Source organism: Dipodomys merriami, unplaced genomic scaffold, assembly GCF_024711535.1.
Source record: "Dipodomys merriami isolate MVZ:Mamm:240054 unplaced genomic scaffold, mDipMer1.0.p SCAF_893, whole genome shotgun sequence".
Taxonomy (NCBI): domain Eukaryota; kingdom Metazoa; phylum Chordata; class Mammalia; order Rodentia; family Heteromyidae; genus Dipodomys; species Dipodomys merriami.
The window spans coordinates 57,528-73,955 of record NW_027206505.1 but is presented as its reverse complement, the minus strand read 5'-3'; the positions used below and the strand labels follow the sequence as shown (position 1 = coordinate 73,955).

The following is a 16,428-nucleotide window of genomic DNA, read 5'->3' as shown; positions in this document are numbered from 1 at the left end:
TCTAGAGATGGCTGTTTGGTTGTGATTTTTGTGTGTTTTATTGTTGTTTTTAAGTGAATTTCAAAAGGTTGTGCAAGTGTTTTACAATTAAATATGTCCATCTAATTGTCTAATGCTCCTGGATCAGAGTCACTCCTTCTATAAATCTCAAGCAACCCTTTCTCCAAGATTTAGTTCAGATTTACCACTTCCTTTATTACATATGTACATTGCGTATTCTAGCTGTACTTGCCCCTTGTTCCATTTTTCATTCATTCTATTTCTTGACTATTGTTCCTCTCTGGTTTCCATTTCCTGATAGTCATTCTGTTAAACTGCCTGTTAATACTTTGAAAGGTTTATATACATTCCATGGAGTTTCACTCCCACATACACTTGAACTGTTGTCAGCTTATATTTCCATAATTCATTCATCTGCAATAACAATTTGCAAGACTGGAGATGTTAAGCACTTAGACATGATTTTATTCTCATTCATTTGGAAGATTAATCTTTAACCAATAAGAAAGTTTAAAAATGGCTTAGAATTTATTCCTAACTACCAGTTTTTTTTTTTTTATAAATAGCTTTGGACAATGGTGTGTGATTATTTTATTTTGCATAGGATAATTTTTTCTACTACCTATAAGTTTTGGAAAAGAAGAAAACTAAAATTTACTTCTTAGAGGAATATGACAGAAATAGAAGACAGATTTTATGTTTGTCACATCTCTCATCAGTACCCATATTCAAGATTTAAAATCATATTTCTTACTATGTTAGACAGATTGGGAAAACATAAAACAACACATGATAGGGCAGTTATTAGTGACTTTTTAAAATGTACCTTCTTATTTGATGAAATTTACTTTGTTATCTAATATTTGGGTTTGAAATATGGGAGGCTGATCTATTTAACACATTTCTGGAAGGCACCCACTAAACAACACAAATTGTGAGGGGTACTATTTCTACACTTTAAAGAATGGTTTAACTTGTTTGGTATTAGTGCTGGGTACGTAAATCAACTCTTTTAACTTGCTCCCTACACTTGAAAACATTGTAACGTCACTATCATCTACTTGTCAAGGGTTATTTTGGCAAATGTGATTTTAAATAGTTTAGTTGAAAATGAATATACTTTCAGGAGATTAAATGTATGTTATCATTGGTTTGAGAATGACAACATTTTTTATACTACAGAACCTAGTTTACTGAAATACCAGTGTATTGAAGCACTAAGGATCTTCACAGTTAATGTTTTTCTAAATGATATTTGACCTCTAAATCAAGTATTCCTTGCCTTGGTAGACCAATTATGGATCTATCATTACAGAAAATATTTTTTGGGGGGAGTCCAGTCGTGGGGACTGATCTTTAGGCCTGGGCACTGTCCCTCAGCTCTTCAGCTCAAGGCTAGAGCTCTACCACTTGAGCCACAGCCCCACTTCCGGCTTTTTTTCTTTTTGCTTATGTGGGGCTGAGGAATCGAACCCAGGTCCTCAGGCATGCAAGGCAAGTTCTCTACCACTGAGCCACCTTCCCAGCCCTACAGAAACTATTTTTTTGGCTGCACTGAAATCTTTCATTAATCATTAGGAGAGGGGTACTAAAAATAATCTTGTTCATTTGTGATTTTGTTCACTCATATGGGCTGGTCATCAGTAAATTGAAAGTTTGAATTACAGTACTTTCTCTCAGATTTGTGATCTCATCTTTCATTTTAAGTTGCCTTGCATTTCACAATTGATTTCTGCTAATTCTTGTAAGGAATTGGGGTCCAGAAATAATGTAGGAAATGAGAAATTGAGATGAGTCTTCAATTATTTTCTAGAAAGATTCTCTGTGTAAAATTTAAAATCAGCACATATAAATATAAAATATATAAGTACATATAAAATAAAAATTGTTTTGCATTATTGTGTTGTGGTTAGGGAATCAAAAGCAACTCTGTTTTGGGGGGTTTTTTTGGGTCCGGTCGTGGGGCCTGAATTCTGGGCCTGGGTGCTGTCCCTCAGCTCTTAAGCTCAAGTCTAGCACTCTACCACTTGAGCCACAGCGCCACTTCCGGCTTTTTTCTTATGTGGTGCTGAGGAATCCAACCCAGGGCCTCAAGCATGCAAACCAAGTGCTCTACCACTGAGCCACCTTCCCAGCCCCAGCAACTCTGTTTTAAAGTATTATTCCATTATCTCTACCTCAGTTTTTGGTAGAGTTAGACTTAAAGCTTTACCATTTGTAGATTTACAGCCTAGAGGCAAGAAGAAACACTATGATTAAAACATTACCAATTTCAGGCCTAATATCAAGGAGAAACATATGGCCTTCTTCAGGAGCTATGGAAATATTTGGTGATAGAAAATCAGTAGTGTAAATTCCTGCCAGATTGGATGATGCACAGGCTAGAACAGTAGGTAATCATGCATATGAACAATTTTTTCACCTTCTTGGCTTTAGCTACTTTTGAAATGATAAGTATAATAAACACTTATATTTTGATAAAATATCTTCCATTCTGAAAAATTCTGTCTGAACTGTTCATCTCTCTATGATTCCTTGTAACTAAGATTAGTTTTGTTCCAGTAAAACAATCTATGCTGTCAGGGTAAGATATTCTGGTTGGTCTGTTCCTACATGGAAGAAGGGTAAAGGTTCAGGTAAACATTTGTCCCAGCAAGACCTCATTTGGGAAATTTTAAGCTGCAGTAGTTTAGAAGTAGCTCTTAAGCAAGTCTTACTTTGAATCCATTAGCTCTACAAAGCTAACTGAGTTGATAAATAAGTACTTGAAAAGCCATCACCTTTGGACTTAGCTGAAAAGGTTTCAAAGTATGATTAAATTTAAAATGAAAATGACAAAATAGACATTGACAAAAAATTGTAAATGTGAGTAATCGACCAAACGATATGTATTTTCCACTATACACAGAATTTTAGAGAAATAAGATCAATAGCATTTTTAGGAACAATAAGGGTTCCTTGTTACAAATAGGGAACCATGGATAGATGCCTGTATAAAGATTGCATCATTAAGTACTTAAATTTAGAGGGTAGTACATGCTTCAGAAGCAGGTCTACCCAAATTTCAATACAGAGATTAACATGGCACATGCACAAAGATGATATGAAAATTTGTGAAGTATTCCATATTTTTTCTTTCTTCTGATGCAAGAAATGAAAAACAGTTATTAAAAAGTTAATTACAAAAAAACAAGTGTAACAATACATGTAATTTATAGAATTAAAGGTTAGATTCACATCAGTGTATTAATTCTTCACCTTAGAAAGGCCTTTACATAGCATAACCTTTACAAAACTTGAAATTAGATAACATTGTAATTTTATCCCAAGGAAATAAAATAATATAAGGACCTAGGAAAAAAAGAAATCTTAAACTTCTTCTATATGGAATGCAGTCTGAAAGGACACATTTATTAATGAACCTATACATTATATAACAATGTAGAATTCCAAGTATTATATCTAGGAGCGAATGAAATAGATTATGGATATTATACAAACACAGACATACTTTTTTTCAGAAAACTACAAGGAAAACTTTAGTTTCTATACTATTCATTTCAACAGAGAAGTTAAAATTATTTCTGATTTTAAAAAATCACAAACTGCAGAAATCATTATAGATGTATACAAACAACTCTTTAATACATTTTGACATAAAAGTCAGGCAATTCTCTTGAAAGAATACCATGGAATCCATGAATTTTTAAAGTAAGATATTGCTGTTGCTTTGTATTGTGAAAAAAAATTTAAGGGACACAAAGGATGGACTGGCATTTTTGAAATTTAAGAAACTTAACCAAACCATTACAACTTAGGAGAACAATTTGTACAGCCTTCCACAACTTCAAAGTGGTAGTGATACATACTTATCCTTTTGTGGCAATATTAAATGCAGTTTCATCCAAGTTGATCTTCAGACCTGGTTTGATATAATGGTTCAACAGAGTATCTTTTCTATTTCTATTCCCAGCAGCAAGATGCAAGGCAATCAAGAGGCCTTTAGTTTGGGTATTGGTATCTGCATCATGATGAATTAAGAAAGAAGCCACTCTAGTATTATTGCACATATAAGCACTGTGCAGGGTTGTGAGCCATTCAGAGTTATTGCATGAATATCTGCCTTGAGCTACCAACTCATGGACAAAGTCTAAGTGGCCACTCTAGGCTTCCCAATGAAGAGGGGTATAATCATCTTCATCCCTAGTATTCATCTGGGTGGCCTTTTTGGAAAGTAGTCTACAAGCCATAGTAAGCCGATTAATTTCAGCATCCCAAATAATAAATTTGCTTGGATCCTACTCCATTTTTTTCTTGCAAATGATACCATTTCTCACTTTTTCATCTTGTTCCTGGTCTTCGTCAGAATTGCCTAACCAGAGATTTTGAGTGCAAGTGGGAATGAGATGTCCATGTATTTCACCAAGATTTCACAATGGTTGAACTGGTCAGAAAAATCTGGTGAATTTCCTGCATATGTTTTTTCACCATGATTTAATTTATCTTTTTCCATTTTTACTATTTTGAATTATTTTAACTGGATAGTAGAGAATTGATAGAGAGCAGAGAAATGATTTTCCTCAGTATTCAAAAGTACAGACTGAAAATGAGGACCAGTGGGGTCTTCATGTGCAGCTTATTCTAGGAATGAGAAAATAGGAAACAATGCCTTCTATGTCAATGATTTGGGAAATACCATGTTATAGTGTAAAAGAAATCACTATTCAATATAAAGGCTTTAAGAGCTTTCTAATAGCTTTGTAAAGTTGGTATCCAACATTAGAAAAAATGTATAATGCAGTAGTAAAATAGAAGTCCTTTGTATGACTACCTAAATTCTTGTTGTTTTTTTTTTTTTAATAGCTATACCATTCTGAATTTTTTTTAAATTTTTATTGTGAACATACTGTACAGAAGGGTTAAAATTACATGGGCAAGATAATGACTATATTTCTTATCAAGCATTGTAGCCTCCTCCTTTGTTTACCCTTCACAACCCTTCCCAGCCTCCCCCTACTTCCCACCCAAACCTACCCCCACACCAAAGTTGTAAAGTTCGTTTTCGACATGACAACTTGTACTTCTCATTGTTGCAACGGATCCATCTGTATCCTTATTTAAACGAATTGTTTTTCCCCATCCCCTCTTCAAATTATACCGACATCAAATACACTGAAAGCAGGGGTTATCCTGTGGTGGAGGAACATACAAAGCAACAAAGAAATAATCTTTTATATGTGTTAGAAACAACTGCATGAAAGAAAAAAAACTTTTAAATACATGTCTAAAGGTTCATTTTCCTAATATCACCTTATCCGACCTTCTCTGATTGACTCATACATATACTAGATATTGAAAATAAGGGAAACCGTGGGGCCTATGATTCATTGGGCTTGGCTTACTTCACTTAATATAAATATTTGCAAGTCTTTCCATTTCCTAACAAATGGGGAAATGTCATTCTTTCTGATGGAGGCATAGAATTCCATTGTGTATATACACCACATTTTCTTGATCCATTCATCTACTGAGGAACATCTGGGTTGGTTCCATATCTTAGCTATGGTAAATAATGTTGCAATAAACATAGTTGTGCTGGTAGCTTTAGTGTGGTCTTGTTTGTAAACATTTGGGTAAATGCCCAAAAGTGGGATTGCTGGGTCATAGGGGAGCTCTATGTGAAGTCTTTTCAGGAACCTCCATACTGCTTTCCAAAGTGGTTGAACAAGTTTCCATTCCCACCAACAATGAAGTAACGTTCCCTTCTGTACACATCCCCTCCAGCATCTGTTGTTGTTAGAGTTCTTGATTTTTGCCATTCTAACTGGAGTGAGGTGTTATCTCAATATTGTTTTGATTTGCATTTCTTTTATGGGTAGGTATGTTGAGCATTTCTTCATGTGTCTATTGGCCATCCTTCTTTCTTATTCGGAGAAGTTTCTCTTTAAGTCTTTCGCCCACTTATATATTAGGCAGTTGTTTCTTTGAGGATTTGTTGTTGGGGGATTTAATTTTTTGAGTTCCAAGTATATTTTAGATATAAGACCCTTGTCTGTTGTATGGCTAGTGAAGATCTTCTCCCAATCCGTGGGCTTTCTATTGATCTTGCTAGCTATGTCCTTTGCCATGCAGAAGCTCTGCAACTTTATGCAATGCCATTTGTCCAACCTTTCTTTGATTTGTTGTGTTTCGGGTCTCTATTCAGAAAATTTCGGATTGAGCCAAGGAGACATAGGGTTTCTCCTACTCCCCTGCTTTGAATTCGAGGTCTTTCTTCCATTTGGAGTTGATTCTGGTGCAGGGTGATATATAAGGATCTAGCTTTATTTTTCTACAAGTAGTTAACCAATTTTGCCAGCACCATTTACTGAAGAGGCTGTCTTTCTTCCATTCTATTGTTTTAGCTCCCTTATCGAAGATTAGATGGTGATAGGTCTGTAGGGTCATTTCTGGGTTTTCAATTCTATTCCATTGGTCCTGAGGTCTGTTCGTAAGCCAATACCAAGCGGTTTTGATTACTATGGCTTTATAGTAGAGTTTGAAATTTGGTATTGATATTCCGCCAGCAGTGTTCTTTCCGTTGAGGAGCGTTTTTGCTATTCAGGGTCTTTTATTGTTCCATATGAATTTTTGGATTGCCTCTTCTATTTCCTTGAAGAATGAGGTTGGAATTTTGATAGGTATCGCGTTGAATTTGTAGATAGCCTTGGGAAGTATTGCCATTTTCACGATGTAAATCTTTCTAATCCAGGAGCATGGGAGGTTTTGCCGTTTTTTAAGTTCTGTGTTGATTTCCTTTTTCAAGATTTTAAAGTTTTCATCATAGAGTTCTTCACTTCTTTGGTAAAGTTAATTCCTAGGTATTTTATTTTTTGTGGGGCTATTAAAAATGGAGTTGCTTTCCTAATTTCAGACACACTTTTCTCATTGTTGGCATATAGGAAAGCCATTGATTTTTGAGGGTTAATTTTATAACCTGCTACTTTGCCAAAGTTTTGAATCAGCTTGAGTAATTTGGGAGTTGAGTCTATGGGATTCATTAAATACTAGATCATGTCATCTGCAAAGAGGGAGAGTTTTGTTTCTTCTTTCCCTATATGGATCTCCTTTATGTCTGCATCTTGTCTTATTGCTGTAGCTAGGCATTCTAATACTAGATTGAAGAGAAGTGGAGAGAGTGGACATCCTTGTCTTGTTCCTGAGTTAAGAGGAAATGGCTTTAGTTTTTCACCATTAAGTATAATGCTGGCTGTAGGTTTGTCATATACAGTATTTATTGTATTGAGGATGTTCCATGGATTCCTAATTTTTCCAAAACCTTCATCATAAAGGGGTGTTGTCGAATACTTTTTCTGCATCTATTGAGATAACCATGTGGTACTTTCTCTTGCCCCTGTTGATGTGATGAATAATATTAATTGATTTGCGTATATTGAACCAGCTTTGCATCCCTGAAATGAATCCTGTTTGATCGTGGTGTTTGATTTTTTGGATGAATTGTTGAAGTTGGTTGGCCAAAATTTTGTTTGGAAGTTTTGCATCAATGTTCATCAAAGAAATGGGTCTATAGTTCTCTTACTTTGATGAGTCCCTGCCTGGTTTTGGGATGAGGGTTATGATGGATTCATAGAATGTGTTCGGTATTGAACTTTCTCTTTCAATTTCATTGAAGAGTTGGACGAGAATTGATGTGAGCTCTGCTTTGAAGGCCTTGTAGAATTCTGCTGTAAAACCATCTGGTCCTGGACTTTTCTTATCTGGGAGGTCTCTTATTGATGTTTCTATTTCAATGCTTGATATGGGCCTGTTAAGCTTGTTTAATTCATCTTCGTTTAGTTTTGTCATGTCAATATTTTCTAGGAAAAGGTCCATTTCTGTCAAGTTCTCAAACTTATTAGCATAAACTTTTGAGAAGTATTCCCTTATAATCTTCTGAATCTTGGTTGTTTCCGTGGTGATGTTTCCATTCTCATCTTCGAGTTTATTTATTTGGGTGTGTTCCCTTCTTTTTTTTGATAGATTTGCTAAGGTACTGTCAATTTTATTAATTTTTTCAAAGAACCAACTCTTTGTTTCATTGATTTATTCTGCAGTTTTTTTGGATTCTAATTCATTTAATTCTGATTGAATTTTAATTATTTCTTTCCGTCTACTGGATTGGCGTTTATCTGGCTGAGCTCAGAGCTATAAAATAGCCTCTGAGAACCGCTGTGTCCCAGAGGAGCTGGTTATTTGTGTGTTCATTTTTGTTGAATAGCATGAATATTTGAATTTCCTTTCTAATCTCTTCCATGACCCACTCGTGATTCAGTAGTGTGTTGTTCAGTCTCCATGTGATACCGGAGTTTCGTTGGTGGCTTTTGGTGTCGAGTTCTAATTTTATTCCCTTGTGGTCAGAGAAAATGCAAGGTATAAATTCAATGTTTCTGAGTTTATACAAGTCTTCTTTGTGGCCTAAAATGTGGTCTATTTTGGAAAATGTTTCTTGTGCTGGTGAGAAAAACGTGTATTCTGATGCTGCTGGGTGAAATATTCGGTACATATCTGTTAAATCTAATTGATATATGCAGCTGTTTAGCTCTGTGGTTTCTCTGTTGAGTTTTTACCGAATTGATCTATCTAGTGGGGAGAGTGGTGTGTGAAAATCCCCAACAATTAATGTCTTTGGATTTATATGTGATTTGAAGGAAAGTAGTGTTTCTTGGATAAATGTGGGTGCTCCATTGTTTGGTGAATAGATATCATCTTGAAGGAGAGATCCCTTAATTAGTATGTAGCGACCTTCTTTATCTCTTCTCAATAATTTTAATTTGAAGTCTATTTTATCTGATATTAGAATTGCAACTCCCGCCTGTTTATAGGGGTTGTTTGCTTGGTAGATTTTGTTCTAACCTTTAACATTGAAAATGTGTTTGTTTTTACGGGCAAGATTTGACTCCTGAAGGCAGTAGATAGAAGGATCTTGTTTTTTAATCCAACTAGACAGTGTGTGTCGCTTAATTGGAGAGTTCAGTCCGTTAACCTTAAGAGAAAGGACTGAGAGGTATTTGGGAGTTCCTCCCATGTTATCTACCTTCTTGGGGGCTGCAAAAACTGGGTTCTTCCTATGGTTCTTGGATTCTCAGTTTGGGTGCAGTTTCTTGGCCTTTTTTGTGGTCTTGTTGGTTTTCTATGTGAAGGACATTTTTAAGAATCTTTTGGTGGAGATGTATTGTGCCAATTTTTCTTTGTTATGGAAGGTTTTTATTTGGCCTTCAGTTATGAAGGAGAGTTTAGCTGGGTGCAGTATTCTTGGTTGATAGTTGTTTGTTTTTAGGCTCTTCTTACTTTGATTGTCTCTGCTGAGAAATCTGAGGTGATTCTAATTGGTTTCCCTTTATAGGTGATTAATCTTTTCTCCTTGACAGCTTTAAGGATCTTTTCCTTGGTCTGTGTTGATCCTGTGGATTATAATGAGACAGTGGGATGTCCTATTCTGGTCTGGTCTGTTTGGAGTTCTAAAAGCTTCTTGTATCTGAATAGGCCTATCTTTTTGCACGTTTGGGAAGTTCTCTGCTAGGATCCTGTTAAACAAATTTTCTAGGCCATTAACTTCTGTTTCTAGGTGCTCCTCTACAGATATCATCCTTAGATTATGCCTTCTGATGGTGTCTTCCAAGTGTTGAATAGATCTATCATATTTCTTGGACTTGTCTTGGATGGTTGTATGTTCTTTCTCTATAATATATAGGCTGTCTTCAATCCCTGAGATTCGATCTTCTGCATGGTCTAACCTGCTGTCAAGACTTTCTACTTTGTTTTTTATTTCTTTTCCTTCTAATTGGTCAGCTTTGATGGCTTCAAATTCTTTGTTGAAGCTTTATTTTAGATCTTTTATGAACTTCTTTACCTCCTTAATTTGATGTTCAGTGTTTATTCTCAGATCAGTTAGTTGATTGGTTATGGTTTCCTTGGACTCCCATTCCTTCTGTTGGTTTCCATTCAGCATTCCCTTTGTGGTATCCCTGACTTAATTCAGCTCTTTGGTAATGGATTACATGAATGACTTTAGTGATCTTTGTGTATTCTCTTCCTGCTCTCTCAATTCATGTATTACTCTTTTTTTAGCTTCCTTCCGTTCGTGGGACTCCTGTAGTTCTCTTTGAGTGTTCTCAGCCTGCTAACACTGTTCCTGCCTTTCTATTTGAGTGTTCTCAAGCTGCTTAGGCAAATCCTATATCAGTTTTTGAGTAGCTTCCTCACGCTTATGATATTCTTGTATAAACTTTTGGATTGCCTACTCTCTCCCCCTACACGCTCATACAGAGTCCTTTGTATGCTTTCAATCTTTCCATTTATCATGTTTGCCAGCAGTGTTTGTAGAGCTATTTGGAAATTCTCCTCCGGATTATTCATTATGTGTTCTGTCCCCCGATTATCAAGATTGGGAATTGAGATACCCGGATTTGCCATTTTTCTTGTGTTTTTCTGGCTTACTCTGCCCATTTGAGATGAAAATAGCACCAGTTTTGTGCTAGAACACTATCTTAAGGCAAGCATCAACCCAAGTCTGAATTTGCATAGTCAATAGTCTACAGATACAATCTAGTTCAACATATACATCTATTCACCATCAAACAAGTATACATTAATGGGCTACGAACTGCAAAGAAGAATTTGGAAGACCAGAAATTATTAGGGTTAGGGAGAGATGTGGGTAAAAAATAGAAATAGATTGATGTGGGGAGGCTCAGGGAGACTTAACTAAGTCCTAACCTGAAAGCAGGAAATAGGTTGGGTAGGATGAAAGTAGAGAGAGAGAATAAAAGAAGAAAGGGAAAGGGAAAAGAAAAGACCAGAAAAAATAGAAAGGTAAAAATTAATAAAATTATGTAGAACCATAACAATCTATTTAGATAAGAACGAGAATTTATTGAGAGAATGGGAGGGATATAAAAGAGATGTGAAAAACTTAAAAAGAAAAATGCTTAAAATATTATATAGGAATAAAGACGTAGTACTGCTATTAAGGAATTTAAGTCTTAGAGGTTTTGACTTGAGTAATAAATTTTTGGATTAAGTGTGTACACAATGTGGGTAGGGTCTAATAGTCAACTACGGGTTTATCTGAGGATGTGCAGGACAAGAATGTCAGATAATGTGATGTTATGAAAATGAACCCTTAAATATGTATTTTAATGTTTTCGTTTCTTTCATGCATTTGTTTCTAACGCATTTATAAGATTATTTCTTTGTTGCTTTGTATGTCCCTCCCCCACAGTGTAACCCCCGCTTTCACTATATTTGATGTCAGTATAACATGTGGAGGAGATGGGGACAAACAAGTCGTTTAAGGATTCAGGTGGACCTGTTGCAACAATGAGAAGTACAAAATGTCATGTCAAAACCAGCCTTACAATGTCGGTGTGGTGGGGGAGGGGGGTATAATTGGGTGGGGGAAAGGGGGAGACTGGGAAGGGAGGTGAAGGGTAAACAAAGGAGGAAGCTGCAATGCTTGGTAAGAAATGTATGCATTATCCTGCTCATGTAATTGTAGCCCCTCTGTACAGTATGTTCTCAAATAAAATAAAATTAAATTAAAAAAAAAGAAGAACGAAAGAGAAGAGAGGTGAAGAGGATAAGAAAGGAAGAAGAAAAAGATGAGAAGTTCAGTAGAGCTAAGAAAAAAACAAAAAGATAATTAAAAAAGACAAAAAAAGAGAAAGAAAACCAAAAAAGAAAGAAAAACGCACACTCACTTATTCGTAAAATAAAAATTATAAGAGGAAAAAAATGTTTCTGGAAAACAATTTTTTTTCAAAAAAGGTAAAGATTGAAGATTTTAAAAAAAGTTTTAGACAAAAAAAATTTTATAGAAGGTACCAAAAATAAAAAATGAAAAAAAAGAAGAAGAAGAAAGAAAAAAAAGTTCTTTGATTTTTTTTTTTTTTGGAGTAGTGGGAAAAGTCCTGTATCTCCCTTGTGTCCATAACCAGCCTCTTGTTGGAGTCTCTGGTCTGCTTGTGGTCCTGTGGCTTGGTTGGTTTCTTAAGTCTGTTTGTTCGAACAGGCAGAAAAATGCTCTGCTTTACCCAGGATTTGGCGATCCTCTTCCCAGGCTGGTTCATTGGGAGGCAGATCTGCTTTGAGTATCAGAAAAGAGGGGGATGCAGTGCTGAGGCTAGGTTCTGGGTAGAGTTGAGGCCTTTCAACAAACAGTAGCTTTTCCCGGGGGCTAGTTTGTGAAAACTCACAGAGCCCAGCCTGGAGCCATTCTCAGGGCTTCTGTTTAATGAATTTCAATTGACTGTCCAGGCTGCTAGAGGGAGGGGCAGCCTCTGGCTCTGATTAACCAGTGGAGAAAGCCACTCCAAGGGCTGGCGCCCAAGCTGGGTGACTTTTCCCTGGGTGGAGCTGAGTCTGGCAGGTCATGCTGCCGTTAGTTCTTGTGACCTGCTAAATGACTCGTTTTATTCCCAGGCCTGAGTTGGAGCTAACAGCTCCTCTGAGCTTTGTAGGTATCCAAGATGTAGATCTCTGGTGCTGGAGGGGGTGGCCTTCCCTCCTCTCTTTCCTGAGGAGTGAGGATGTCAGGCTTCTACTCACTCTGAGTCTTGGTTCTTGGGTCTTCTCTGGTCTGCAAACTGCAGGATGAAGATGTCTGCTCTTTGTTGGTTCTTGCTGGTGTTGAGTAGAATCTGCTCACCTGCTGTGTCTGGCTCCTTCGTCCTGTACTTTCTGTGGCTTAGGTAGGCTCTTGTGCTTCCCCGCCATCGCCAGAGCTGCCGCCCCCCCCCCCCCGGTGGCTGCTGGCAAGAGCTCAGAAGTGTCTCCTTGCCTGGGTTTCCCCTCTCTGGCCTAGCTCTCTCTCCTGTGATGGCAAACTTCGTGTAATTCTCTGGCTTAGGACTGTTCACTGGAACTCTAAAACTGCTTTCTATGCGAGAGCTTACTTAGAATCCAGCTTATCTTCCACCATCTTCCCAGAAATCCCCAATTCTTGTTTTTCTAAAATACACTTGTTTTCATCTACAAATAGGCCTATCTATTGTCTTCAGGTGATTTTGATGATTGAAGATGCTTAATGAGAAGTCAAAATGTATTAGTAGCCCTTTGCTATCAATTAAATTTCACTTTTTCTTCTTGGAGAATATAATGATCAAAACAATAGTTCACAATCAGAAGGAATAGTTCAGAATCATGGTTCAACTGCAAGTGAATCACCAGTAAGTAATCCGCGATTCCATTTTCCACAAAGTTTTGTCACAGATACAATATGCCTGCCTTCTCTAGTTGATTTCCTAGCCTGGACCTATTCCTTCATTGTACAGGAAAAGTTTAATTCACCTGATTTCAGTCAGATCTGTTAGCAGAATTATCAAGTATTTAGATTTTTTTTTATTAAATTAGTTGTGGGACCTGAACTCTGGGCCTGGGCACTGTCCTTTAGCTCTTCAAATCAAGGCAAGCACTCTACCACTTGAGCCACAGAAACACTTCTGGATTTTTCTATTTGTGTGGTGCAACCAAAAAATATAAAAGCAAAATAAATTAGGATAATTATGAGCAACCATATTGTCTATGAGAACCATGAAAGAGAAAGAGGAAAAGAGATACAGATGTGCAATGACCTAACTAGCCACAAAATCCATGCTTCTAATCAATTTACAGAGCAAACAATTTTTTTATTTTTTAAAAGAGACGGAAATAATATTTATATATAGAAATTAGTAAATACGTTTTTAGTCGCCTACATAAATAGAAGAATCTTAATCCTTGGGCTGGGAAGGTGGCTCAGTGGTAGTGTGCTTGCCTTGCAGCTTACTACAGTGCAGAGACTACTTTCCAAAAAGGCCAATCATATGAATACTAGGGATGAGGATGAGTATACCCCTCTTCATCGGGAAGCCTAGAGTGGACACCTAAACTATGTCCATGAGTTGGTATCTCAAGGCAGATATTCATGACATAACTATGAATGGCTGGACACCCCTGCACAGTGCTTATTTGTGGAACATATTGCAACAGCACACACACACACACACACACACACACATCATCATCATCATCATCAGATTTCTTCTTAAGTATTTTTTGTGTATGATCTTAAGAAGAAATTTACATTACTAACTTGAATTTCTGATAGGATAATATCATCACTGTACATCTTGCTTCTATGTTCTCAGTTTTAAATTAATATCTAAGTATGTGCATTACACAGGTGGCTCAGGTCTTTAATCCTACCTTATCAGAAAGATGAATTCTGATGATTGTGCTTTGAAACCAGACAAAAAACGTCCATTAGAATATCGTTTGAAAGTAACCAACAAAATCTAGAAATGGCCCTGTAGTATAAGCAGTAAAATGCTAGCCTTGAGAAAACTAAAACAAAAAAAAAATAACAAATTCTGGGACAGAGCCAGGCCCTGAGTTCAAGCTCTAGTATTAGCACCAAACTAATGAATGAAAGAATGAATGAATGAATGAACTAAAAATTAATTAAGTGGTCACATGTGGAGAGACAGGAAAAATGTAACAACCGTGGTGTCTAGATTATGTATTATTTTGTAATAAGTCAAATTATCATTTCTCCTAATCACTAATATTTTATTTGAACTTTTTTGTACAACAAGCCCTGAGTTTGGCATGCATGTATATGTGTGTGTACATGTGCACACATGTGTGTTGTGTGTGTGTGTGTGTGTGTGTGTGTGTGTGTGTGTGTGTGTGTGTGTGTGCGGTTGCAATGTTGCTTGCCAATGTGGACAGAGTGAGGCTAAAAAAGCTGTGTTGCAATGTTGTTATTCATCAGTGTTAGGTCCTGTCATTTCAGTGGAACCACCATTCTGCTCATTTTATTTGTCAAATAATAACATCATCATAATCAAAATATTTACATCATTAAGTTAGATAAAAGAGATCACTTTCAGCTCTTAGTATATGTTAGGTAAGAAGATACACATATAATTAGGTAGTAAGTTATTGCTGTAAGATGACTGTCAGTACAAAATATGTATTTGACCTCTTAAATTGGATATACTTTTAAGATATACTCATAGAGTGATTTTGACCAACTTGACCAAACAGGTATTACAAGATATGTATTTTAAATGTTTTTTTTTCTTTCATGCATTTGTTTCTAACACATTTATAAGATTATTTCTTTGTTGCTTTGTATGTCCCTCCCCCACAATAAAACCCCTTCTTTCACTATATTTGATGTCGGTATAATTTGTGGAGGAGAAGGGGAAAAACAAGTCATTTAAGGATACAGGTGGACCCGTGACAACAATGAGAAGTAAAAGTTGTCATGTCGAAAACGAACTTTACCACTTTGGTGGAGGGGGAGGATTGGGTGTTGGGGCGGGGGAGGCTGGAAAGGGATGTGAAGGGTAAACAAAGGAGGAGGCTGCAATGCTTGATAAGAAATGTACTCATTATCTTGCCCATGTAATTATAAGCCCTCTGTACAGTATGCTCACAATAAAAAATAAAAAATAAAAAATAAATATGATTCTCACTTGTCAGCCTCCTTAGTAGCTAGGGTTACAAGCATGAGCCATTGGCGCCTAGCTATATAATTATTTTTTACACATTTATGAAGTATGGAGTGGTAATCCCATTCATTTATATGTTGTTTAATGATCAATCTACATCATATCCATTAAATTCTGCATGTAACACTTCTTTATAGTGAGAATGCTCAAAAACTTATCTTCTGGCTATGATGAAATATCTATTCTTAACTATAATAACTTTGCTTCTTGTAGTATAAAATTAATATATTTACTTTTACTCATGGTAGTCTGCTAATTAAAGTTATATCAAACATGAATTGTAAAGTGAGAGAAATTCATAGTTCCATTACATGTTTAAAGAAAATGATTATGCACTTTTTCAATTATATTTCTTTGGAATGTGTAATATTCTTTGATTTAACTTAAAATTGATAATAATTATATTATATCAAATTGATTCAAACTTGTATTTGAAAATTGCACACAGCACAAATATACTTCCACTTTCTTCTAACACATAATTAAAATAACAGTATAGGAAAGTTTGGTGTTAGCTTTTCATGTGTAGAATCATAGAAACTCAGGATGCTAAGACCTGAATATTTTAGTTCAATACCAGTCCAAACAGACAAAAACGTGAAAACTTATCTCCAATTATCCAGCAGGAAGCAGAAGGTGATGATGTGGCTCAAGGAATGGCGTGTCATAAGCCATGAGCAAAAAATACAACAGAGACCATTAAACATTGAGTTCAAGCCTAAAAATGGTATATACACAAAATAAAACAACAAAAAAGTAGTATAAACATCAATAATAAAGACAAAACTAGTAGAAAAATCATGAGAAATGTTGTGTGAATATCTGGAAGTCAGAAATCATTTGCCAGAATTTTGATTCATTAGAGGTAAAAGTCACAGTATAATTTTAACAA

The 16,428-nt window shown here is 36.1% G+C and overlaps 1 pseudogene; it reads left to right on the top strand.

The window, feature by feature from the left end:
• The first annotated feature begins 3,036 nt into the window (after nucleotides 1-3,036).
• LOC138820519 (U6 spliceosomal RNA) lies at nucleotides 3,037-3,133 on the top strand (annotated as a pseudogene).
• The last annotated feature ends 13,295 nt before the right edge of the window (nucleotides 3,134-16,428 follow it).